Source organism: Piliocolobus tephrosceles, chromosome 6 (genome assembly GCF_002776525.5).
Source record: "Piliocolobus tephrosceles isolate RC106 chromosome 6, ASM277652v3, whole genome shotgun sequence".
In the NCBI taxonomy this organism is placed as follows: Eukaryota; Metazoa; Chordata; class Mammalia; order Primates; family Cercopithecidae; genus Piliocolobus; species Piliocolobus tephrosceles.
In genome coordinates this window covers 94540376-94566984 of record NC_045439.1, presented here as the reverse complement: position 1 = coordinate 94566984, position 26609 = coordinate 94540376, and the positions used below count along the sequence as shown (strand labels likewise).

Sequence of the window (26609 nt, the reverse complement as noted above, 5' to 3'; positions counted from 1 at the left end):
TATGTATACAAAAAAAGTTGGAGCAGTCAGGTGTGGGGGCTTATGCCTATAATCCCAGAACTCTGGGAAGATCGCTTGAACCCAGGAGTTCAAGGCAGCAGTGAGAGCCATGACTGCCCCACAGTACTCCAGCCTGGGCAACAAAGCAGTCCCCATCTCAAAAGTTTGAACGGTACTGATGTATACAACTAACACAATCCTCCCACCCCAAGCTGAAAGAACGCAGGCCTGAGCAACAGGTCTGTTAAATCTATTGAGGACCAAATGGCTACATGAATCCAAGAGCTTGGAGTTTTACACACAGTATAACTCCACCCTCACCCCCACCCACAACCCCCACCACAGACCTCACCTTCCTCCTTATCCAGACATTCCTCAATCTGTTATTTCTTCCAGATAAAGGTTTTCCCTATCATTGTAGGATTCCTTCACTAGCTCCAACTCAATGGAGGCCATAGCTGTTAAAACCATTAGTGTGGCAGGCTGGAAAAATCAACAGCTTTAGACGACTGACAGACCTTGCTCTGCTCACCAGGTCTGCCACTGTGTCTTTCTGAGCATCGTTTCTTCTTTAAAGACGCAACACTAGCCACCTTTTAGGTGTTTTGTGAGGATTAAAGAAAATATCTGAGGCCAGGTGTGGTGGCTCATGTCTGTAATACCAGCAATTTGGGAGGCCAAGGCAGGCAGATCACTTGAGGTCAGGAGTTCAAGACCAGTCTGGCCAACATGGTGAAACTGTCTCTACTAAAAATACAAAAAACACTAGCCAAGCACAGTGGCACACGCCAGCAGTCCCAGCTACTTGGGAAGCTGAGGCAGAAGAATTGCTTGAGCCCGGGATGGGGAGAGGTTGCAATGAGCCAAGATTGTGCCACTGCACTCCAGCCTGAGCGACAGAGCTAGACTTGGTCTCAAAAAAAAAAAAAGAAAAAAAAAATCATAAACCATGTTCATGTACTGGAAGACTCAACAGTGCTAAAAAGTGATACCCGCAAAATTAATATGCAGATGTTCCTCAACTACGGTGGGGTTATGGTCTGATAAACCCATTGTAAATTGAAAATATTATAAATTGAAAATGCATTTAAATACATCTAATTTACTGCACATTATAGCTTAGCCTAACCTACCTTAACTGTGCTCAGAAAACTGACACTAGCCTACAGTAGGGCAAAATAATTTAACACAAAACCTGTATTATAATAAAGTGATGAATACCTCATGTAATTTATTGAATACTGCAATGAAAACAGAAAGGTCGTATGGATACTCAAAAGTACAGTTTCAACTGAATGTGCTGATACGCATTCACACGATCATCATGTCAAAAAACCTAAGTTGAACCATCCTATGTCTGGGACCATCTGCACATCGGTGTAATCCCAATATACCAGACTTAAAGCAATTCATTGGGGAAAAGCTTTTTAACAAATGGTGCTGAAACACCATATGGGGAGGAGGGAATAAACTCTGACCTATATACAAACTTAATTTAGTAGATATCAGAGACATAAAAGTGAAAACTAAGTATAAACTATAAAGCTTCTCTAAGAACCTATCTTTATGACTTGGTAGGGGAGAGGGAGTGCATAGAAACAAGGATTTCTTTATGTAGACTACAGAAAGCAATGATCATGGAGAAAGTTGATAAGCTGATCTTACCACAATAAAAAACTTCTGCTCATCAAGATACCATTAAGAAAATAATTAAGCAAGCCACAAACTATGAGAAAATATCCACAACCATATCTGACAAATCGGTAATAACTGAAAAGTAACAAAATCTCAATTGTTAAAAGTCACAAAATCTGAAAAGCACTTCACAAGGATTATAGAAATGGCCAATAAGAACTTCAAAAAGTGCTCAACATCATTAGTCAAAGAAATCCAAGTTAAAACCACAGTGAGACACTACTGCACACCTACTAGATGGCTAAAATTAAAGACTGTACCACATCTTGCTAACATTTGATGTTGTCAAAGCTTCATTACCATAAATGGTACATCCACCTGGTACTTATGAAAACACTTATGTATTTTCTTCCTTTTCAATGGGAGAAAAGGTACTTCTACTTTGAAAAATGGTCTGCCCATTTCTTACACAACTAAACACATATTATCCTACGATCCAGAAATTCTACTCCTAGGAATTCAACTAAGAGGAGTAAAAGTGTATGTCTAATAAAACACCTGTGCAAGAATAGTAATAGCAACTTTATTCATAATCACCCAAACCTGGATTCAGTCCATGTGAGAATCAACAGAACAAAATGTAGTACATGCATATACCATACCATTACTCAGCAATAAAAAGGAATAATACAGGCAACAAGATAATTATGGTGAGTGGAAAACGCCGTACATAAATTACATATGTATATAATTCCACTTATTTGAATTTGTAGAACAGACAAAACTAATAAATGGTGAAAAGAATCAGGTGGTTGCCTCTGGCAGAAAGCAGGGGGGTAGATTAGGAAGGGGTACAAGGGAAGTAGCTGAGGTGATGTTAACAGTGTATCTATTTTGATGAGAGTGGGGATACATCAGTCAGAATGGATCTAATGACACATTTAGAATTTGTGCACTTCACTGCATATAAAGTTTACCTCAAAAAAGTTATAAACAAATATACTATTGAATACTAATGATATGCATGCTGAAGGATTTTGGGGTAAACTGTACCAATGTCTACAATTTACTTTGAAACAAAGAGTAAAAATAAGATGTAACGGTTAAGTGGTTAGGAGGCTAAATAAATGAAAAGATATGTGATAAGGCAAATATGACAAAATGTTCATTGTTCAATCTAGGTGGCATTACAGGTGTTCACTTTATAATTCTTTTAGTTTTTCTGTATGCTTGAAAATGTTAATAAAATGTTGAGAAAAAAATAAAGTCAGACTTTTTCTGGAAAAAAAAAGTCTGACTGAACTAACTGGTCTGACAGTAAGAACTGACTCCAGGCTGGGTGTGGCGGCTCATACCTGTAGTCCCAGCACTTTGTGAGGCCAACGCAGGTGGATAGCTTGAGCCAATGAGTTTGAGACCAGCCTGGGCAACATGGCAAAACCCCATCTCTAATAAAAATACAAAAAATTAGACAGGCATGGTGGTGTGCACATGTAGTCACAGCTAGTTGGGTGGCTGAGGTGTGAGGATCACTTAAGTCTAGGAGGCGGAGGATGTAGTGAGCTGAGATCATGCCACTGCACTCCAGCCTGGGTGACAGAGTGAGACCCTGTCTCCAAAAACAGAACTGACTCCATTAAATGAGGTATTATAGTAGACATTTTTTTTCTATAAAGCTAAATCGATAGGTCCATGGTTTTGACAAAATATACTTAAAGCAAATGGTAAGATAAAATCATTTTTAAATAGCATGTTGGCAAAGGCGTGCTTTGTTTTGCTTTTGCAGCTGAGGCTAAAGGCACACCACTATGTCCAAGTATTTTCATTGTTTTGTACAGACAGGGTCTCACTATGTTGCCCAGGTTGGTCTTGAACTCCTGGGCTCAAGGGATCCTCCCACCTCAGCCTCTCAAAGTGCTGGGATTACAGGTGTGAGCCACTGTGCCTGACTGCAAAGGTATACTTTTAACTTAAAAAAAATTTTTTAAATTTCCTATGAATGTTGCACAAAAAATATTTTAAGTTTTCTCAATCTTTTACGTAGACTGAGTTAAGATGTGTCTAAGTGAAGGACAGACATAGTAATAATCTCAAATCTGCTTTTTAAAAATTTTTTCAGATGGATTTTTAGAAATAGAATCTTGCTGTCAGGCTGGAGTGCAGTAGCATAAACACAATTCACTGCAGACTAGACTTCCAGGCTTCAGTGATTCTCCTACCTCAGCCTTCCAAGTAGCTGGGACTTCAGGTGCATGCCACCACACCCAGCTAGTTTTTTGGGGGGGTATATTTTTGTAAAGACAGGGTCTTGCTATGTTGCCCAAGCTGTTCTCAGGCTCTTAAGCTCAAGTGATCTGCCTGCCCCAGCCTCCCAAAGTGCTGGGATTACAGGCGTGAGCCACTGCATTCAGCCTCATCTGAAAAATATAGCACTGATAAAGCTATATTGATAAAGCATTCTTGGTATAGTTAGGAAACTGAGTAATTCCATATCTGGTATGACTAGGTAAAAAATCTTTTCACAAATTAGCTGGTTTTCAGGTCTTTTTTTCCAACAAATATGGAGGAGGAAGAATGCAACTTAGCCAGTAGCTGACTAAAAATAACAAATGACTAATTCCTTGCACATAACTAAAGGAGATCAAAGAATTGTATTAACTAGTTCATTCCCCATTTACTTATTTTATGTGAACAAGTTTACTAAGGGCACAAACCTATGGAAACAAAATGTATATAGTGTTGAAAATCCCAAGTTGGCCAGGCACAGTGGCTCACGCTTGTAATCCCAGCACTTTGGGAAGCCGAGGCAGGTGGATCAACGGAGGTCAGGAGCTCAAGACTAGACATGGCGAAACCCCATCTCAACTAAAAAATACAAAAATTAACCGGGTGTGGTGGTGTGCACCTGTAGTCCCAGCTACTCAGGAGGCTGAGGCAGGAGAATCACTTGAACCCGAGAGGTGGAGGTTGCAGTGAGCCAAAATCATGCCACTGCACTCCAGCCTGGGCAACAGACTGTCTCAAAAAAAAAAAAAAGCAAAAAAACACCACCCAGGTCATTTCAGCAACAAGTCAGTTATGCAAATTTACATTTTTTTTGTTTTGTTTTTTGAGACAGAGTCTCACTCTGTTGTCCTGAGTGCAATGGCAAAATATTGGCTTACTACAACCTCCACCTCCCAGGCTCAGAAAATTCTCCTGCTGCAGCCTCCTGAGTAGCTGGGATAATACACATGCACCACTACGCCCAGCTAATTTTTGAACTTTTAGTAGAGACAGGGTTTCACCATGTTGGCTAGGCTGGTCTTGAACTCCTGACCTCAGGTGATGTACCCCCCTCGGCCTCCCAAAGTGCTAGGATTACAGGCATGAACCACTGTGCTCAGCCTTAAAATTACATGAGATTTTAAAAGACCTCAATTTATGTCATTAAAAACTATTTCCAGGCCAGGTGTGATGGCTCACATCTGTAATCCCAACACTTTAGGGGGATAAAGCAGGAAGATCACTTGAGCCCAGGAGTTCAAGACCAGCCTGGGCAACACAGGGAGACCCTGTTTCTACAAAAAGTAAGACAAATAGCTGGACATGGTGGCGTGTGTCTGTGGTCCCAGCTACTGAGGAGGTTGAGGCTACGATGAGCCATGATTGCGCCACTGCACTCTGGCTTAGTCGACAGGTACCTTGTCTCGAAAAAAAAAAAAAAAAAGTATTTCCAATAAACAATTATTAAAGAATACAATTTTATCAAGATTTATAACATTTATATTGTCTTAACTGCACTACTGATCGTCATTATTGTCTTTGAGACACAGGAAATAATTTAAAATCTCAGTTTGGCCGGGCGCGGTGGCTCAAGACTGTAATCCCAGCACTTTGGGAGGCCGAGACGGGCGGATTACGAGGTCCAGAGATCGAGACCATCCTGGCTAACACAGTGAAACCCTGTCTCTACTAAAAAATACAAAAAACTAGCCAGGCGAGGTGGTAGGCGCCTGTAGTCCCAGCTACATGGGAGGCTGAGGCAGGAGAATGGCGGGAACCCGGGAGGCGGAGCTTGCAGTGAGCTGAGATCTGGCCACTGCACTCCAGCCTGGGCGACAGAGCGAGACTCCGTCTCAAAAAAAAAAAAAATAAATAAATAAAATAAAATTTCAGTTTATGTACTTTTGTTGTTAGAGAAGTATGACGTGATCAACAAAAGACTCTCAAGCATAAAATATTACATTAGGATAAAACTCAGCAGGAGAAGTGGACTACAAATACTAGTAGAAAAGAAATAATGGGCCAGGCGTGATGGCTCACGCCTGTAATCCCAGCACTTTGGGAGGCTGAGGTGGGCGGATCACGAGGTCAAGAGATCGAGACCATCCTGGCCAACATGGTGAAACCCCTTCTGTACTAAAAACACTAAAAATTAGCTGGATGTGGTGGCGTTCACCTGTAGTCCCAGTTGCTCGAGAGGCTGAGGCAGGAGAATCGCTTGAACCCGGAAGGCTGAGGTTACAGTGAGCTGAGATCGCGCCACTGCACTCCAGCCTGGCAACAGGGCAAGATGCTCGCTCAAAAAAAAAAAAGAGGAGGAGGAGGAGGAAAAAAAAAAATAATGAAGTTTCCCGGTTAAAGAACTGGTTTACATATTTTAAAATAGATACTAAGTATCAAATCTCTCTACTATGGTAAATCTACAGTTTTCACTTATAATAAAAATGTAGATACCAAGTTAAATACGTAAGGGGTACCCTGTACTAAAAATTTTATTGTGGTAAAATATACATGAAATTTACCACTCTAACCATTTTTGAGCATACAATTCAGAGGCATTAGTACATTCATACTTTTGTGCAAGCATCACCACTGTTCACCTCTAAAGCTTTTTTTACCCTAAGCTAAAACTTTGTACCATTAGACACTAATTCCCCACTACCCTCTCCTCCTGGTTCGTGGTTAGCATTATTTTACTTTGTCTCTATGAATTTGACTATTGTAGGGACCTCGTAAGTGGAATTATACAATATTTTTCCTTTGTATCAGGCTTATTTTACTTAGCATAACGTCTTCAAGGTTCCTCCATGTTATAGTACATCCCCATTTTTTTTTTTTTTTTTTTTTTGAGACAGGGTATCCTTTTGTCACCCAGGTTGGGATGCAGTGGCGCAATAACGGCTCACTACAACCTCAGCCTCCCAGGATCAAGCAATTGTCCCACCTCAGCCTCTTAAGTAGCTGGGACCACAGATGCATGTTACCAGCCTGGCTAAATTTTTAGAGATAGAGGTCTCCCTGTGTCGCCCAGGCTGTTGAATTTCCAGGCTCAAGCAATCCACCCGCCTAGGCCTCCCAAAGTGATGGAATTACAGGCATGAGCCACTGCCCGGCATGCATGCATTGATTCATTCATTGATAGGATTTTGCTATGTTGCCCAGGCTGTCCCCAAACCCCTGGGCTCAAATGATCCTTCCTTGCCTCACCCTCTCGAGTAGCTGGAACTACAGGTGTGCACCACTGTGCCAGGTTTCCTTTTTAAAGCTAATTTTGCATTGTACACATTTTATTCATCCATCCAATTCATCCACTGATAGATAGTTGGGTTGTTTCCCATTTCTACCTTTTGACTATTCTGAATAGTACTGTTATGAACACTAGCATACAAATATGTGTTCAAGTCCTTGCTTTCAATTATTTTGTGTGTATACCTAGAAGGGGAATTGCTGGACCATATGGTAATTCTATGTTTAATTTTTTTTGAAGCACCATACTCTTTTCCCCAGCAGCAGTATCATTTTACATTTCCACCAGCAATGCACAAATGTTCTAATTTCTCCATATCCCTGCCAACAATTTATATTTTGTTTTAATAATGGCCATCCTAACAGGTGTAAACTGGTATCTCATTGTGGTGTACATTTTTTAAAAAATTAGGCTGTACAAAAATGTTTGAATATGGCTGTTGCCTAATTCACAAATCCCCAATGTTTTTAAAAATCTCTCCCACATCAGGTTTTTGTTGAATTGCTTTTGTTGAATTGCCATCCAAGTGGTCCTAAAGGCAATGGCATCTTCTAGCAGGATTCCACCTCACTGGTTACAGTGATGGTCCCATAGGTTAAGTATCTGACTCAAGCTGGGCAAGAATTACCCATCCCCATGACCACAGAGACCAGTCCAGGTATGGGCATGACTTAAGCCAAGCTAGCTGGGTATCTTTCCTTGAGATTTTTCTAACTGCATATAGTGGAAGAAGAACTATTTCCTGATTGTCCATGATGCCAAAGGATGTGAACATACACCCTTTCTCATAACTGGCAACTCTACAAAAGGAGATAATGAAACTCACACTGGGAAATGAGCAGAGGAAAGACAGAAATAGGCAAAATTGGAGGCCACAGATTCAGTATCCCTAGCTTTCCAGTAATTCTTTCCTATTCTGTGAGCTTTCTATCAACAGCCTTCCAACATACCCCACATTTTACTAAAGTAGTTCTAATTGGGTGTTTGATTGCTTACAAATGAGAGTGTTCTGTGTAATTCAGGCCCTTTAGCAAGGATAGACCAAACAAGTAACTACTGCATGCAGGATAAAAATCTCTGGGACAAAAGCCCTTAATGTCCTGGCACCAGCTGAGAAAGTCAGCCATAAAAGAAAGCAGGAAAGAAGCTTGAAGACCAGATCACCTTGTCAAATTCCTCGCCACCACCCATTTTTTTTTTTTTTTTTTTAAGAAGAAAGCACACAAGGCTCAGAGATGGCCATAAGCCACAAAGCTACTAAAAGGCAGAGGTAAGATCCAAATCTCGATTTGTTGGTCTCAAATACAGGGACTAACTGCTCTCCCGACCCCTCTCCCACGATGAGACACTTTCTAGACCCAGGTCTACACTCATACATAATAACCCTACTCAGATCTGTTTTATCAGTAAGTTAGCAAAGGATCCCTTTTCTGCACTCAGGTCCCCATGCTGTGTACTAAACCCATCCCATCATACTAGAAGTTCAATTCTTTTTTTTTTTTTTTTTTTGAGACGGAGTCTCCCTCTGTCGCCCAGGCTGGAGTGCAGTGGTGCGATCCCCACTCACTGCAAGCTCTGCCTCCCGGGTTCACGCCATTCTCCTGCCTCAGCCTCCTGAGTAGCTGGGACTGCAGATGCCTGCCACCACGCCTGGCTACTTTTTTGTATTTTTAGTAGAGACTGGGTTTCACCGTGTTAGCCAGGATGGTCTTGATCTCCTGACCTTGTGATCTGCCCGCCTCAGCCTCCCAAAGTGCTGCAGGAGTTCAATTCTTAACACTAACTCCCTCACCCTCCCCACTACTCTCTCCACAATCTGCTACTTATTCAGCAGAAAGTCAATTTCACATTCTGGTGTTTCTAAGATTTCGCTGCCATGTGCATATATTATTTTCAAAGGTGATAATTTTACTTCTTACCCATGGAGAGCAAAAAAGACGACTACTGATTCAAGGCTAGCATCATCCAATCTATTGCTTATGGTATGGGAGAGTTCTGAAGCAGACCATCCTGAAGACTATGGTTCACAGTCCTTGAATACAACATGCCATCTAGGTTGTAGGTAAAAACTAGTTTTAGTAAAACTAGTATAACTGAAACACAATGAAACGTTACTTTACCTGATACTACGCTGTTCAAATTTGGGGTCTGCAGAAGTTCCTTAAACATCACATCAAATTGGAGACCCTTTACAGTGCCAACCACAAATGCATCTACAGAATATAAAGCCAGTTATCTAAAACAGGAGGGCAGGGTATTTCCATATAGAGAGTAAATTGGTACAACATTGTGGAGAGTAATCTGACAAAAATATTGAAAGCTTCGAAAGATATTTATTATTTGATAAAGAAATACTACTTTTAGAAATTTATCCTATGTCCAAATAATCACAGATGCAGGCAAATGCTTTAACTTCAGGTACTTCTTATTAGTGTATAAAATAGGCACCTATTTAAACAAACTCCAAAATACGAAGACTGAAAGCCAGAGGTTCTTAACCTTTTTTGTATCATGAACCATTTGGCAGTCTGCTAAAACCTATGGAAACCTAAGAAAAATGTTTCTAAACATACAAAATAGTAATAATATTGAAATAGTAAATAAATGTCAAATATGTACAAGATGTGTACAATAAAGGCATCAATATGAATTGTCTGATCCTATTGATACCAAATTATAATAATTCCTGCTAATATTGTGACTTGCTGCCTAAACTTACAGTTAAAAGAAATGCGGCCGGGCACGGTGGCTCACGCCTGTAATCTCAGAATTTTGGGAGACCGCGGCAGGCAAATCATGAGGTCAGGAGATCGAGACCATCCTGGCTAACACAGTGAAACCCAGTCTCTACTAAAAATACAAAAAATTAGCCGGGCGTAGTGGTGGGCGCTTGTAGTACCAGCTGAGGCTGAGGCAGAAGAATGGCATGAACCCGGCAGGCAGAGCTTGCAGTGAGTGGAGATCACACCACTGCATTCCAGCCTTGGCGACAGAATGAGACTCCGTCACAGAAAAAAAAAAAAAAAAAAGCTACGTTTCGGTTAAACATCACTGAATATAAAGATACAAGTTTTTACCTGTCTAAATTATTGGACCCCCTGAATTCTATCCATGTAACCAGGTTAAGAATCCCGTAACACAGGCCGGGTGCGGTGGCTCATACCTTTAATCCCAGCACTTTGTGAGGCAAAGGTGGGTGGATCACGTGAGGTCAGGAGTTCAAGACCAGCCTGGCCAACATGGTGAAATCCCATCTCTACTAAAAATACAAAAATTAGCCAGGCGTGGTGGTGGGCACCTGTAATCTCAGCTACTCTGGAGGCTGAGGCAGGAGAATCACTTGAACTTGGGAGGCGGAGGTAACAGTGAGCCAAGATCACGCCACTGCACTCCAGCCTGGGCAAAACAGAGCAAGACTCCATAAAAAAAAAAAAAAAGAAAGAAAAAAAAATCCTATAATGCATCTATCTACACAGTAAAATGCTACATAGCCTTGAAAAGAGATATAAAAAATAAACACAGAAAGATAAAAGATAAAGAGGCAAACAGTGTGTTCAAAAGAGTTAATATACACGTTTGGAAAAAAAAAAAGAAAAACTGGAGAGATACACCAAAATGTTAACAATAGTTATTTCTGGGTAGTAAGATGACATGATTTTTTTTTCCTAATTTGTCTGGGTAGTAAGATGACGTGATTTTTTTTTTTTCCTAATTTGTCTGTTTTCTTCTTCTTTTTTTTTTTTTTACAGTGAACATACTGTAACAAGAAAAAAAATGCAAGCTATTAAACTGGGTAAGGTGACTTAATATCCCCTAAATAAACTTGAGTTGTTTTTGCAGATAAAAGCCCATATTAGATTTCAAATTTGACATCAGGAGTTCAATGACAAAATGAAATTAGGATCATAAATTTAAATAAGCCACAAAACATTAAAAATAAGAGGGACTTTGGAGGCCATTTAGTGGAAGTCCTTTATTTTACAGTAGAAAGACCCTCCGCCCAGTACTAATTCTAGAAGCCTTAAGTGCTGATCTCTGCATAGTTCACTCTACCCCCATAAATGTACTCATTTATTCTCTAAACAAAATGATGCAACATATCTACGTTTGGAAACTAGACCATATTCTCCAAAGTGGAAGTAATCCAGACTGTGATCAAGACACAACCAACAATTAAGCTTTCAGTGGCAAAGTCTGGACATTCCAGCAGATAGGGATGGTACCATGCAGAATAAGACTTTCAAAATTTAAATGAAATATCACATTCTCTATTTTTCAAGGGAGAAAAAGAGCAGAAAACTTATTTTTGAAGTCCAGGAAGAACTAGGCAACTTACAACTATCACCACATTCCTCAATACAACCCCATGGAGAAGACAGGCATTACATCCATTTTACAAGCATTAAAGCCATGGCACAAAAAAGATGAAGCAATTTGACCAAGCACTCAGATCTCACTCAAAACCCAAGCCCTTCCCCAACCATGCCCTTTATACAATAATACTGTAAAATTCCATCTTGTTTTTTTTAAAAAGCATACAAGTAATAAGTAAAAGATGCTCACTTTCACTTCTCTGCAATGTTCCTTGTCCTCAATCCTCCTCTTTCCTCTGAACAGTTTGAGATATTCCTTTTGTACCATTTTCTATGCATTTGTGAACACTGTTACCAACACTGATACTATTCAACTTTAAGTTCTGCCAATATGATAGGTCAAAAAATACACTAATTAATAAATGAGAATCTTGAATGTCAGGTACTAGCTAGGCAACCAGGATATAAGTGAAGAAAAAAAAATAAAACAGTTACAGCTCTTGTCTTTTTGGGGTTACTATTGTAGTGGTAGAGAAAAACCTGATAATGGTATAAGTGATAAAGTACAATTGTGAGTGAGGTGCCAGGAAGGAAAGAGACATCAGTATACAAAAGTATGTAAGATGGTTTCTGGCCTAATGGGGTAACAGTAGTTAGAATTTCCTTGGGTAAGTATGCCTTTCAGATATTTGTTAATCTCATTTGCAGTGTTAATCTAATTTGATTGGAAGGTTGAAGCATTTTTTTCAGATAGGAAAAAAAAAGCCACTACCTTTAAATTTTCCATTTATATCCTTTGCCCTCTTTAAGAATGAGTTCTTTTGAGTTCTTTTTTTTTTTTGAGACGGAGTCTCGCTCTGTCGCCCGGACTGGAGTGCAGTGGCCGGATCTCAGCTCACTGCAAGCTCCGCCTCCCAGGTTTACACCATTCTCCTGCCTCAGCCTCCCAAGTAGCTGGGACTACAGGCGCCCACCACCTCGCCCGGCTAGTTTTTGTATTTTTAGTAGAGACGGGGTTTCACCGTGTTAGCCAGGATGGTCTCGATCTCCTGACCTCGTGATCCGCCCATCTCGGCCTCCCAAAGTGCTGGGATTACAGGCTTGAGCCATTGCGCCCGGCAAGAATGAGTTCTTATACTGTGGCTTTTACTTTACATCAATAAGCCAGTACTTATTGTCCTCTAGAAAGAGAAATACCCTAAAAGAAGGAATACTCTAAAAATAATTTTGTTACACTTTTCTATGCACTACGTTTAAAGTGCTTTAAACTAGACGATTTACAGAGGCCTCTAGTTTTAAATGTTATTTTCCTTTAAAAAAAAAATTACATAAAATAAATTTGATCTCTCCTTCTCTGCATTTTCGGTCAGAACCAAAAGTTACCTAAGCTACATTTTTGTCCAGGACAGTCAGATTGCTGGTAAAAACTAACTTCAGTCAATCTGCATGAAAATGAGTAGACCACTTACAGTTAGTTTGTATTTCTGTGTTCATTGGGAAAGAATCTAAGGAAGTTGTAGGTTCAGGCTGGTTTCACAGCTATTCTAAATTTAGATTCACATATACCATGCACACACATTCCCCTCTATACTTAGGGACATGGAATTGCATAGGTGTGAATTCAAGATGATTACTATTCCTAGCCTTCGTTAACATTTTAAAGAGTTACAGTTGCTAGTAAGGATGTCTGCTGCCCTAAGCCTGACTTACAGCATTTTCCCCAAGGGATTTTATTCATTAGGAACTAGATGATGATGAACCAACATACTACGTATCTTTAACTTTGCAACAGGGAAGGAATTGCAATTGTCTTTAAGACAGTTTCAATAGTTGCTATCCCCTAGTTGTAAAAAAGATTATCAGGAAATTCAATACAGGAAAAGATTTAAAAGACTAATAGAAAAAATAACTGTTCTGCTTATAACGAAAATGGGAATATGAGAATTCTGCTTACCAAACCTGAAAAATTACAGTTACAATATTCAATGGTGATGAGCCATTTAGGTAATTTTTTCTTCTCTATGTATATGGTTAGACAGGACTCTCCAACTGCTGAGAGAATCACACAGAAGGATAGTATCTCCATCAAGAATGTAACCATCAAGAATTTTAAAAATATCAAAACTCTTCAACTTGGTAACTGTATTATAAGAATCTCTCTAAATACTCATAAATGTTAGGAAAGATTTACTTACAAAGATGCCTGTCACAATGTAATCAATTGTGAAAACTGAAAATAACTATTCTGTCAAAATGGACTACGAATTTAGCCATTAAAATATACACCTCAGCATACGACAAAGGAGAATACTTAAGTAGTTGAGGAAAGAAAGTGAGTTGTATAAAGGCAATACTACAGCTGCATGAAGATATTCAGAAATACGGACAGAACTCAAAGATCAAAAACAACTGAAGTAGACTATAGGTAGCACTACGTATAAATCTTTACTGAAATTTTCAAATTGTTTATAGCAAATGTAAACTACTCAGAAAAATATTCAGATAATTTTAAGAAATTGTAATCTGGGTATGGCTCTCTGACAAAGGAATTCACAATATATATTTTAAAATGTACATTTAAAGAAAGATGAGCTGTCTTCTTTTAAGAAAATAATTCATTAAAAATCTTTTCTGGGATGCTATTTGGTCATATGTTTTAAGAGTACGTTTATACCTAAGTACAAATCAGAAGTAGTTTAGTACTTCTAAGATTCTACTATGAGGATAATGGTCAAATTTTTTGTTTTGTTTTGAGACAGGCTCTGGCTCTGTCACACAGGCTAGAATGCAGTGGTGTGATCTCATCTCACTGCAACCTCTGCCTCCCAGGCTCAAGCGATCCTCCCACCTCAGCCTCTGGAGCAGCTAGGACTACAGGCACATGCCACCACATCCAACTAATTTTTTTTGTATTTTTTTGTAAAAACAGGGTTTCATCATATTGCCCAGGCTGGTCTCCAACTCCTGGGCTCAAGAGATATCCACCTGCCTTAGCCTCCCAAAGTGTGAGAATACAGGTGTGAGCCACTGCATCTGGCCCAAAGGTTTTCTTAATGTGGAGGTTCATCCCCACATTAAGAGTTAATAAAATAATAGCATGTACAACTTCAAATAAGGAGGATATGAAGAATTATCTCCACCCAATTCCCTACCCCAGAGATACCTTTTCAAAGATTCTTTTATGTATACAAGCATGTATACACATAGCTTTAAAAAATATATGCACAAATGGTCAAATACACCATTTCACTTGAAAATATACTTTCAAGTATTTTAAGAGTTCTTTCCATATCTGTATACAGAAATCAACTTCATTATCTTATGGCAGCATGGCAGTCCATTCCATGAACATAATATATCTAACCATTTCTCTACTGATGAGCATTCAGGCTGCTTCTAGTAGTTTTTATTTCTTCTGCAAATAAGGCAATGAACATCCCTCAACATTGATCTTGACTTACTTGGGCAAGCATACTTGATAAATGCATACATCTTACAATCCAGTACATTTAAAATTGACAGATGTTGGTCAAAATTACCCCAAGAGCCACACCAGTTTAAATTCCCAACGATATGAGAACTATTTCTTTGCACCCTTGCCAAGTTTTACTTTTTATGAACCTGACAGGTAAACAATAGAACCCAGTGTTTAAATCAATGATGGGGTTCTGAGCTGAAGGACAAGATGTCTACCATATGTTCTTAAGATTGAATATTCTTTCATATTAATTGTCCCCCTTTTCCCCATCATGTTCCCCATCTTAGAAAACAGATCCACATTAGTGTGCCAGACAAATTTTTTTTTTTTTTTTTGAGACGGAGTCTCGCTCTGTCGCCCGGGCTGGAGTGCAGCGGCCGGATCTCAGCTCACTGCAAGCTCCGCTTCCCGGGTTTACGCCATTCTCCTGCCTCAGCCTCCCAAGTAGCTGGGACTACAGGCGCCCGCCACCTCGCCAGGCTAGTTTTTTTTTTTTTTTGTATTTTTTAGTAGAGACGGGGTTTCACCGTGTTAGCCAGGATGGTCTCGATCTCCTGACCTCGTGATCCGCCCGTCTCGGCCACCCAAAGTGCTGGGATTACAGGCTTGAGCCACCGCGCCCGGCAAACCAGACAAAATTTGATTCCTCTCCCATTCCCCACTATCAAGTCTTGTTGAACCTAACCTTGAAATTTACACAAAATCTGTCCACTTATTTTGTCTCTATTATTACCATACTAGTCCAAGCCAACACACTTCTCACCTGAACCACTGCAACAGCCTCCTATGATACCTGTGCTTTACCACTCAACACTTCCTACCCTCTGGAAAGCCCTGTACCCCTCAAACATCCCAAGTTCAGGACCATGCCAAGGTCCTGCTGTTTGCTCTGCTTAAGATACTCCCGCTCTGGCCTTAAACCAGTTTCTCTGCATGGTTGGCTACTTGTTATTCAGTCTTCAGTATAAATGTTATTTTCTGAGAGATAGACCTCAATTGTATGTGGGGCAGCAATTTAATCACAAACTCCTTCCCCCATTCTAATCATTCCTTATCACATTCCATTGCTTAGTTTTCATATTGCTGAGTATAATTTGAAATTGTGGCCAGTAGTGGTAGCTCATGCCTGTAATCCTAGCACTTTGGGAGGCAGAGGCGGGTGGATCACTTGAAGTCAGGAGTTCGGGACCAGCCTGGCCAACATGGTGAAACCCTCTCTCTACTAAAAATACAAAAATTAGCCAGGCATAGTGGCACACACCCATAGTCCCAGCTACTCAGGAGGCTGAGGCAGGAGAGGTTGCAGTGAGCTGGGATTGCACCACTGTACTCCAGCCTGGTCAACAGAGTGAGACTCCATCTCCAAAAAAAAAAAATTGTATTACAGTTGGCACTCCCTACCTGTGGGTTCCACATCTGTGGATTCAACCAACCGCAAATCAAAAATATTTTTTAAAATGTGTCCGCATTAAACATGTACAGATTTTTTTGTCAGTATTCCCTAACAATACAGTATAACTGTTTACATTACATTAGATATAAGTAATCTAGAGATGGTTTAAAGTATATACACAGGAGGACATGCATGGGTTAGATACAAATACTGTACCATTTTACATCAGGGACTTCGACATCTGTGGATTTGGGTATGCACAGGAGGTCCTGGATTCCCTACAGATAACCAGGGACGACTTTTGTTTCTGCTCCACCATATTTCTTCATAGCTTTTCTACAGAAGAGCAGACACAGTGTCTGCCCTTTTCACGTCTGTATTCACAACATCTATAAGAGCTTATTAGTGTTGACTAAAAGTAGTACAGAACAGTCTTTTCATATGTGTCCCCCCATCCCTTTGAAAAAAAAAAAGTAGTTAGTCTCATTAATTCCTAGAAAACTCTGTTAATTTAAGAAAGTTAACCTTCTGTTACCCATTACACATATTTTTTCCTCCTTGGTCACATATTTAAATTATATAATTCAATGGCTTTTAATACATCCAGAATTCTGCAATGGTTACAATTTTAGAGCATTCCATCATACCCAAATGAAACACCTATCCTTTCAAATGAGATCAGGTGTGATCACGGTGGTATGGCCATAGACAGAAACTGTATCCTTTCAGCAGTGCCTAGCTAGGGATTTTTTTTAACTTTTAAGTTCAGCGATACATATGCAGGTTTGTTATATGGGTAAACTCGTGTAACAGGAATTTGTTGTACAGACTATTTTATCACCCAGGAGTTAAGTCTATTACCCAATGCTTGTTTTTTTCTGATCCTCTCCCTTCTCCCACCCAACATCCTCAAATGGGCACCAATGTCTATTGTTCCCCTCTTTGTGTCCGTATGTCCGTACCATTTAGCTCCCAGTTGTGAGAACATGTGGTATTTGATTTTGTGATGCTGTGTTAAGTTTGCTAAGGATTATGGCCTCCAGCTCCACCCATGTTCCCAGCAAAGGACATGATCTCCTTCTTCAGGGCTGTGTAGTATTCCAGGGTGTATATGTACCACATTTTCTTTACCCAGCCTACCCCTGACAGGCATTTAGGTGGATTCCATGTCTTTGCTATTGTGAATAGTGCTGCAATGAACATGTGTGTGCATGTGTTTTTACGGTAAAACGATTTATATTCCTTTCGGCATATACCCAGTAATGGGATTGCTGGGTTGAATGGAAGTTGTGTTTTTAGCTCTTTGAAGAATCAATACACTATTTTCCACAATGGCTGAACTAATTTATATTCCCACCAACAGTGTGTAAGCGTTCCCCTTTCCCCCACCCGACCTTGCCAGCATCTATTATTTGAATTTTTAATTGCAGCCATCCTGACTGGTATGAGATAGTATCGTATTGTGGTTTTGATTTTCATTTCTGTTTTTGGTTTTGTTGTGAGACAAAGTCTTGCTCTGTCACCCAGGTTGGAGTGCAGTGGCATGATCTCGGCTCACCGCAACCTCTGCCTCCCAGGTTCAAACGATTCTCATGCCTCAGCCTCCCGAGTAGTTGGGATTAGAGGCACATGCCACCATCCCTGGCTAATTTTTGTCATTTTTAGCGGAGACAGGGCTTCGCTATGTTTGGCCAGGCTGGTCTCAAACCTCAGGTGATCCGCCCACCTCAGCCTCCCAAAGTGCTGGGATTATAGGCATGAGTCACCGTGCTCAGCTTGATTTTCATCTAATGATCAGTTATAAAGTTTGTTCATATGCTTCTTGTCCACATGTATGTCTTCTTTTGAAAAGTGTCTGTTCATGTCCTTTTCAGGACACTATCATTTCCCTCTAACCTCTCCCACCCCTAGGCAACTGTGAATCTATTTTCTGTCTCTACAGATTTACCTATTCTGGATATTTCACATAAACTAGATCATATAATATTTAACATTTTTTTTTTCACTTAGCATGTTTTTAAGATTCATCATTGTTTTAGCTTGTATCAGAACTTCCTTTTTTTTTTTTTTTGAAGCCAAATAACTTTTTTTTTTTTCAGACAGTATCTGGCTCTGTCACCCAGGCTGGAGTGCAGTGGCACTATCTTGGCTCACTGCAACCTCTACTTCCCAGGTTCAAGCCATCCTCCCTCCCACCTCACCCTTCCAATTAGCTGACACTACAAGCCTGTGCCACCACATCCGGCTAATTTTTGTATTTTTTGTAGAGATAGGGTTTTGCTGTATTTCCCAGGCTGGTGTCGAACTCTGGCTCAAGTGATTCGCCAGCCTCAGCCTCCCAAAGAGCTTGGATTACAGGCGTGAGGCACCATGCCCAGCCAGAACTTCATTTCTTTTATATTGTCAAATAACATTTTATTGAATGGATACATGGGTATACCTTGGAGATACTGCAGGTTCAGTTCCAGACCACCTCAAAGTGAATATTGCAATAAAGTGAGTCACAACCTTTTTGGTTTCCCAGTGCATACGAAAGTTGTTTTTTGGCCAGACATGATGGCTCACGCCTGTATTCCTAGCACTTTGGGAGGCCAAGATGGGCAGATCACTTGAGCTCATGAGTTTGAGACCAGCCTAGGCTACATGGTGAAATCCCATCTCTACCAAAAATACAAAAATTAACAGGGCATAGTAGGGCATGTCTGTAATCCCAGCTACCTAGGAGCCTGAGGTGGGAGGATAGTTTGAACCTGGGAGGCAGAGGTTGCAGTGAGCCAAGATTACACTACTGCACTCCAGCCTGGGTGACAGAGCCAGATATTGTCTCAAAAAAAAAAAAAAAGGCTATTTTTATATTATAGTCTATTAAATGTGTAATAGCATTGATGTCTTTTTAAAAAGTACGTATCATAATTTTAAAACACTTCATTGCTAAAGAATCCTAATAATTGGGCCAGGTGCGGTGGCTCACGCCTGTCATCCCAGCACTTTGGGAGGCCAAGGCAGGCAGATTACGAGGTCAGGAGATCGAGACCATCCTGGCTAACACAGTGAAACCCCATCTCTACTAAAAATAAAAAAAAAATTAACTGGACATGGAGGCACACACCTGTAGTCCCAGCTACTCAGGAGGCTGAGGCAGGAGAATCACTTGAACCTGGGAGGCAGAAGTTATAGTGAGCCAAGACTGCGCTGCTGCACTCCACCCTGAGTGACAGAGCAATACTCCGTCTCCAAAAAAAGTATCCTAACAATTATCAGAGACTTCAATGAGTCATAATCTCACTGCTAGTGGACGGGTCTTACCTCAATGTGCGTGGCTGTTGACTTATACTTACAAGGGTGGTAGTTGCTAAGGGTTGGGTTAACTGTGGTAATTTCTTAAAATCAGACAACCATGATGTTTGCTTCATAGTTGGATTCTTCCTTTCATGAAAGATTTCTCTGTATCATGTGATGCTGTTTGATAGCATTTTACCCACCACAGGAGAACTTTCAAAATTGGAGTCAATCCTCTCAAACTCTGCCTCTAAGTTTATGTGGAAATTCTAAATCCTTTGTTGTCTTCAACAAAAATGTTCACAGCATCTGCACCAGGAGTAGATTCTAGCAAGAAACCATTCATCTGTAAGAAGCAATTCATCCCAAGTTTTATCATGAGATTGCAGCAAATTCAGTCACATCTTCTCTTGCTATTTCCACCACCTATGTAGTTACTTCCTCCACCGAAGTAGTGAACCCCTCAAAGTCATCCATGAAGTTTGGAATGAGCTTCTTCCAAATTCCTGTTCATGTTAATATTCTGACCTCCTCCCGTGAATCACAAATGTTCTTAAGAGCATCTAGAATAATGAGTCCTTTCCAGAAGGTTTTCCCAGATCCATCAAAGAAATAACTATGGATGGCAGCTCTAGCCTTATTAAATGTATTTCTTCAATAGTAAAACTTGAAAGTAAAAATTACTCCTTGATCCACAGGCTGCAAAACTTATCTTGTGTTAGCAGGCATGAAATCATTAATCTCTTTGTACATCTCCATCAGAGCTCAAGTGATCAAGTGCATTGTTAATGGGCAGTAATATTATGAAAGGAATCCCTTTTTGTCTGGGCAGTAAGTCTCAACAGTGGGCTTTAAACATTCAGTTAACCATAGTGCAAACAGATGTGCTGTCATGACTTTATTGTTCCATTTTTATAGAGCACAGGGAGAGTAGATTTAGCATGTTTCTTAAGGGCCCTAGAATCTTCAGAATGGTCAGTAAGCACCGGCCTCAACTTGAAGTAGCCAGCTTCATTAGTCTGTAACAAGATAATCAGCTTGTTGTTCTTCAAAGCTTTGAAGCCAGAAACTGACTTTTCCTTTCTAGCTAGGAAAGTCCTAGATGGCATTTTCTTCCAAGAGAAGGGTATTTTCATCTACATTGAGAATCTGTTGTTGAGTGTAGCCATCTTACCAATGATCTTAGCTAGATCTTCTGGATAACTTGCTGCAGCTTCTCCATCAGCACTTGCTGCTTCATCTTGCACATTTACGTTACAGAGACAGATTCTTCCTTTAAACCCCATGAACCAAAAAAAAAAAAAAGAAGAAGAAGAAGAAGAAGAAAAAGAAAAAAAGAAAAACCTCATGAACTAACCTCTGTTAGCTTCCAAATTTTCTTCTGCAGCTTCCTCACCTCTCTCAGCCTTCTCAGAAGAGTGTTGGGGCCTTTCCTCTGGATCAGGTTTTGGTTTAAGGGAATGTTGTGGCTGATCTGATCTTCTATCTAGACTACTAAATCTTTCCCATATCAGCAAAAAGTCTGTCTTGCTTTCTTATCATTCATGTGCTTACTGGAGTAGCCCTTTTAGTTCACTGCAAGAACTTGTGCTTTGCATTCACAACTTGACTATTTGGAATAAGAGGCCTAACTTTCGGCCTACCACAGCTTTCGACACGCCTTCCTCACTAAAATTAATCATTTCTAGTTTCTGATGTAAACTGAGAGACATGTGACTCTTCCCTTCACTTGAACACTTAGAGGCCACTATAGGGTTATTAATTTGCCTAATTTCAATTTTGTTGTGTCTCAGGGAGGCCCAAGAAAAGTAGGAGAGAGACAGAAGAACAGCCAACTGGTGGAGCAGTCACAGCAAACACAACGTTTATCAATTAAGTTCACCATCTTACACGGAAATGATTTGTGGCACGCCAAAACAATTACAACAGTGGCAAAGCAATAGTAAAAAAAAGTTGGAAATATTGGAAGAATTACCAGAATGTGGCAAAGAAACATGAAGCAAGCACATACTTTTTGAAAAATGGCACCAACAGACTTGTGCAACACAGGATTACCACAAACCTTCAATTTGTATAAAATGCTGTTATCTGTGAAGCGTGATAAAATAAAGCACAATAATATGAGGTATGCCTGTACTACATTCTATTCATCCATTCTTCACCAGTTGATAGACATTTGGGTTGTTTCCACATTTGGGATATTATGAACAACACTGTTATAAATGCCCACGTACAAGTTTTTGTATGAACTTGCATTTTCATTTCTCTTAAGGAGTGAATTTCTGGGTCACATGGTGATTCTTTGTTTAACTTTGAGTAACTGCCAAATTGTTTTCCAAAGCAGTTGCAACATTTCACATTAGCAATGTATAAGAGTTTCACTTTTTCTACATCCTGATCAACAATTGTTACTGCCTTTTTGCTATAGGCATCCTACCAGGTGTAAAGAGGTAGGATCTGTTCAAAGATTGGACAATCTAAACAAAAAAGGGTAACTGCAATGGATCAAGACACACCAAACACATTAAATCTATGAGTTAACAATGATACTAAAAAACAACTTACTGGTCAGCTCTGGAGAATGCTAGAGAATTAGCTCAATATTATGAAAGAAAGTAAAGAAAAATAGGCATTTAATTGTGCTTGATTATGTGAAGAAACGTTCTCTTCCGGTTTACCAAATAGTTGATGAAATTAAGTTTATTTTTAAACAAGCTATCAACTGGCTGGGCGCGGTGGCTCAAGCCTGTAATCCCAGCACTTTGGGAGGCTGAGACGGGTGGATCACGAAGTCAGGAGATCAAGATCATCCTGGCTAACATGGTGAAACTCCGTCTCCACTAAAAAATACAAAAAAACTTGCCGGGCAAGGTGGTGGGCGCCTGTAGTCCCAGTTACTCAGGAGGCTGAGGCAGGAGAATGGCGTAAACCCGGGAGGCAGAGCTTGCAGTGAGCTGAGATCCGGCCACTGTACTCCAGCCTGGGTGACAGAGCGAGACTCCGTCTCAAAAAAAAAGCTATCTACTAATAAATGAAAAATAGAGATTTAGAAAACTGCTATTTGGCAACCGCTAATGTATCTAGGAAGTGACCATCAATGTCTGATGATATCACTAGAAAGAAGTACTCAGTATCACCTACTAAGTATTCTTGCCAAGAAAGTCAAACCTAAGTCTGCTCAAGTCTCTAGCTATAATCACCAATTAACAGAAACTACAGGGGGCCAAGGGACATGTGAAGTACTGCCATGGGAATGCAGTCAGTAAAATCTGTACTGCAGATAATTCCATAGAACACATGACCTACTTTTCTCAAAAAATTGATAGCAGGGGGCAGATGGAGAAAGCAACTCTAGACTAAAAGCAACTTGAGACATAATCACAATCCTAACAATCACAGAATCACAATCTATTCCTGAAGCATTCAAAAAACAAATAGGCCTAATTTTTACTAAAGCTCACAAAAATATAGCAGTTAAGACAAGCGTGTGGTGAAACTTGCACTGGTTTATACTCTTTTTTTTTTTTTTTTTTTTGAGACGGAGTCTCGCTCTGTCGCCCAGGCTGGAGTGCAGTGGCCGGATCTCAGCTCACTGCAAGCTCCGCCCCCCGGGTTTACGCCATTCTCCTGCCTCAGCCTCCCGAGTAGCTGGGACTACAGGCGCCCGCCACCTCGCCCGGCTAGTTTTTTGTATTTTTTAGTAGAGACGGGGTTTCACCGTATTAGCCAGTATGGTCTCGATCTCCTGACCTCGTGATCCGCCCGTCTCTGCCTCCCAAAGTGCTGGGATTACAGGCTTGAGCCACCGCGCCCAGCCTGGTTTATACTCTTGATGGCATAATATTCTGACCGAATTCACTTGCAAATAAACTTTTGACGTGAGAAGATTTAACTTGCAAATGCAAGTATTAATAAGCTTTTAATCTGAGAAAAAAAGTGCCAAATTTGGAAAACATATGTACTAAAAAATTCATGAAAATGTTCATTACAGGCCAGGCGCTGCAGCTCATACCTGTAATCCCAGCACTTTGGGAGACTGAGGTGGGCAGATCACTTGAGGCCAGGAGTTTCAACTCCTGGCCAACATGGCGAAACCCCGTCTCTACTAAAAATACAAAAAATTAGCTAGGTATGGTGGTGCACACCTGTAATCCCAGCTACTCGGAAAGCTGAGGCATGAGAATCACTTGAACCCAGGAGGCAGAGGTTACAGTGAGCCGAGATTGTGCCACTGCACTCCAACCTGGGAAACGGAGGGAGACTCTGTCTTCAAAAAAAAAAAAAAAATTCATTACAGTATTATTTTTAGCAAGAAGATACCCAAGAAGCATGTAGTTTTGTTTACACGGCAAGAAGAGGATATGAACTGTTAAGCAGTTTTGATACGTCCTCTTGACATATTTAAGCCATTAACATGGAAAACAATCTAGCAACAAGCAAAAATACTCATGGCAGGCTTAAGATACCAGGAAGAATATATGCTGTAGCTTCCCCTTCATCCTCCAATGCTAAAATGTCAATTTTAAAGAAATTTAAAGTCTGTAACCATATTAGAAAACAAAAAAGGATATCCTCGGTGTGCCAAAATCAGGAAGAATCCTAAAAACAAGAAATATAGGCTGGACGTGTTGGTTCATGCCTGTAATCCCAGTGCTTTGGGAGGCTGAGGCAGGTGGATCACTTCAGCCCAACTAAATGATAATTAAAAAGACTTCACAACTCATAAAATGCACTTAAACCCATGCTCAGAGGGAAATTTACAGTCTTTGGTAATGTATTAAAAAGATTAAAAACCATGGGCGAAGAATGGTGACTCATGCCTCTTATACAAGTGCTTTGGGAGGCTCAGATGGGAGGACTGCTTGAGCCCAGGAGTTTGAGGTTACAGTGAGGTATGATTGTGCCACTACCTGAGTGACAGAGCAAGACTCTGCATCCAGAAACATATGTATATAAAATTGGCCGGGCGCGGTGGCTCATGCCTGTAATCCCAGCACTTTGTGAGGCCGAGGCGAACAGATCACTTGAGGTCAGGAGTTTGAGACCAGCCTGGCCAACATGGTGAAAACCCGTCTCTACTAAAAATACAAAATTTAGCTGGGCATGGTGGCGGGCACCTGTAATCCCGGCTACTCAGGAGGCTGAGACAGAAGAATTGCTTGAACCCGGAAGATGGAGGTTACAGTGAGCTGAGATCATGTGCTGCACTCCAGCCTGGACGACAGAGCGACCCTTCATCTCAAAAAATAATAATAAATAAAAACAAAATAAAATCAATGATCAGGGTAATATTAGTGAAATGGCAAAATAAGGACCTCTGACAATTTTTCCTACATAAAAATAAAAACCAATGAGAACACTAGCAAAAAATTGTCACAATAAACTTTGTCAGAACTCTGCAAATTAAACCAAAAGCTTGCAGAAATTTGGGGAGTATTTGTTTAAAAAATAAAAACAAGATAGCTGAATCTTGGTAAGAACAACATTCTCTGTAGCCTTTTAATTTGTATTATTTTCATACCTTCCTCCCTAGCTCTATTATAACCCTGAAAAAAAGCAAGCTGCATTACAGCGAAAATTAGCAGTCTGGAAGCCACTGAAAGGACAAAACAGTGAGGCGAGATTCTGTCACTGCACTCCAATCTGGGCAATGGAGGGAGACTCTGTCTCAAAAAAAAAAAAAAAAAAAAAAACCGTTCATTACAGTATGATTTTTAGGAGCTCAAGCCCCATCCTCAACGAATTGTCATTACTTGACCTTTTACATGGTTACACACAAGGCCCCACTTACGCGGTTGTATCTGACCCGCCTCCGAGCTCACCAAGTACAGCTAGCCATTTCCCATTTCCCACGGAATATTTGTTTAAAAAAAAAAAAAATCAGAGGCAATTATTAAATATCCCAGGTGCCTGAAGCATTAGGTAACAGTTTCGGAACTCAACAGGCTAACCAAAAAAGCTTAAAAGGCTGGGGAATGAAATATGAGGCTTTATAAAAAAACTCAACATATTCCTGGGAATCTAGGCTAACTTGCATGCTTGAAAAAAAGCATTAGATTAGAAGGCCCTAAACTCTCTCTTCTGATTAACCTTGAGGCTCTGTACAAACAGGAAGTGAAGACTACTGCAGGGCTGTAAACTGTCTGGCTCAGTGTGGAGGGCAACTGGGCCCCTTGTCAAAGACTGGGAAACTTACTGGTTCTAAGCATGTAACGCAATTTCTGTCCATCATTAGCCGACTACTAAGATAACCAAGCAGACTTCAGTGGCCACGTATTTAAAAAAATGCAAAGTTTACAGAATTAGCTGAGAAAAGCCACTAAATAAACAACAACAAACAAGAACCCTTCAGCCTATGGAGGAGGGATAACCCGATTTCCGGACTTGCTACATTATTTCCAATGTCAAATTTTCAAGACAAAATTTATAAGACATTCAAAGAAACAAGTATGGCCCATTCATGGGGAAAAAAATCATTAAAAATGGTCGCTGAGAAAGACCAGAAATTACATGTATTAGACAAAGACTATAGCTATTTTAAATACGTTTGAAGAACTAAAGGATACCATATGTGGCTGTGGACAGTGGCTCTGTAATCCCAGCACTTTGAGAGGCCAAGAAGGAAGGATCACTTGAGGCCAGGAGTCCTGGGCAACATAGCAAGGTTCCAGTGCTACAAAAACCAAAACAACAGGCCGGGCACGGTGGCTCACGCCTGTAATCCCAGCACTTTGGGAGGCCAAGGCAGGCGTACCACAAGGTCAGGAAATGAGACCATCCTGGCTAACAGGGTGAAATCCTGTCTCTACTAAAAATACAAAAAATTAGCTGGGCATGGTGGCGGGCACCTGTAGTCCCAGCGACTTGGGAGGCTGAGGCAAGAGAATGGCGAGAACCCGGGAGGCGGAGATCACAGTGAGCCAAGATTATGCCACTGTACTCCAGCCTGAGTGACGGAGCAAGACTCCATGTCAAAAAACAAACAAACAACAGAAACAA

The 26609-nt window shown here is 40.4% G+C and overlaps 1 protein-coding gene across 11 annotated transcripts in view; it reads right to left on the bottom strand.

Moving 5' to 3' along the window:
• The window catches only part of CPEB1 (cytoplasmic polyadenylation element binding protein 1), a 101095-nt gene that overhangs the window by 30104 nt on the left and 44382 nt on the right, over window positions 1–26609 (bottom strand). The window lies entirely within an intron of this gene.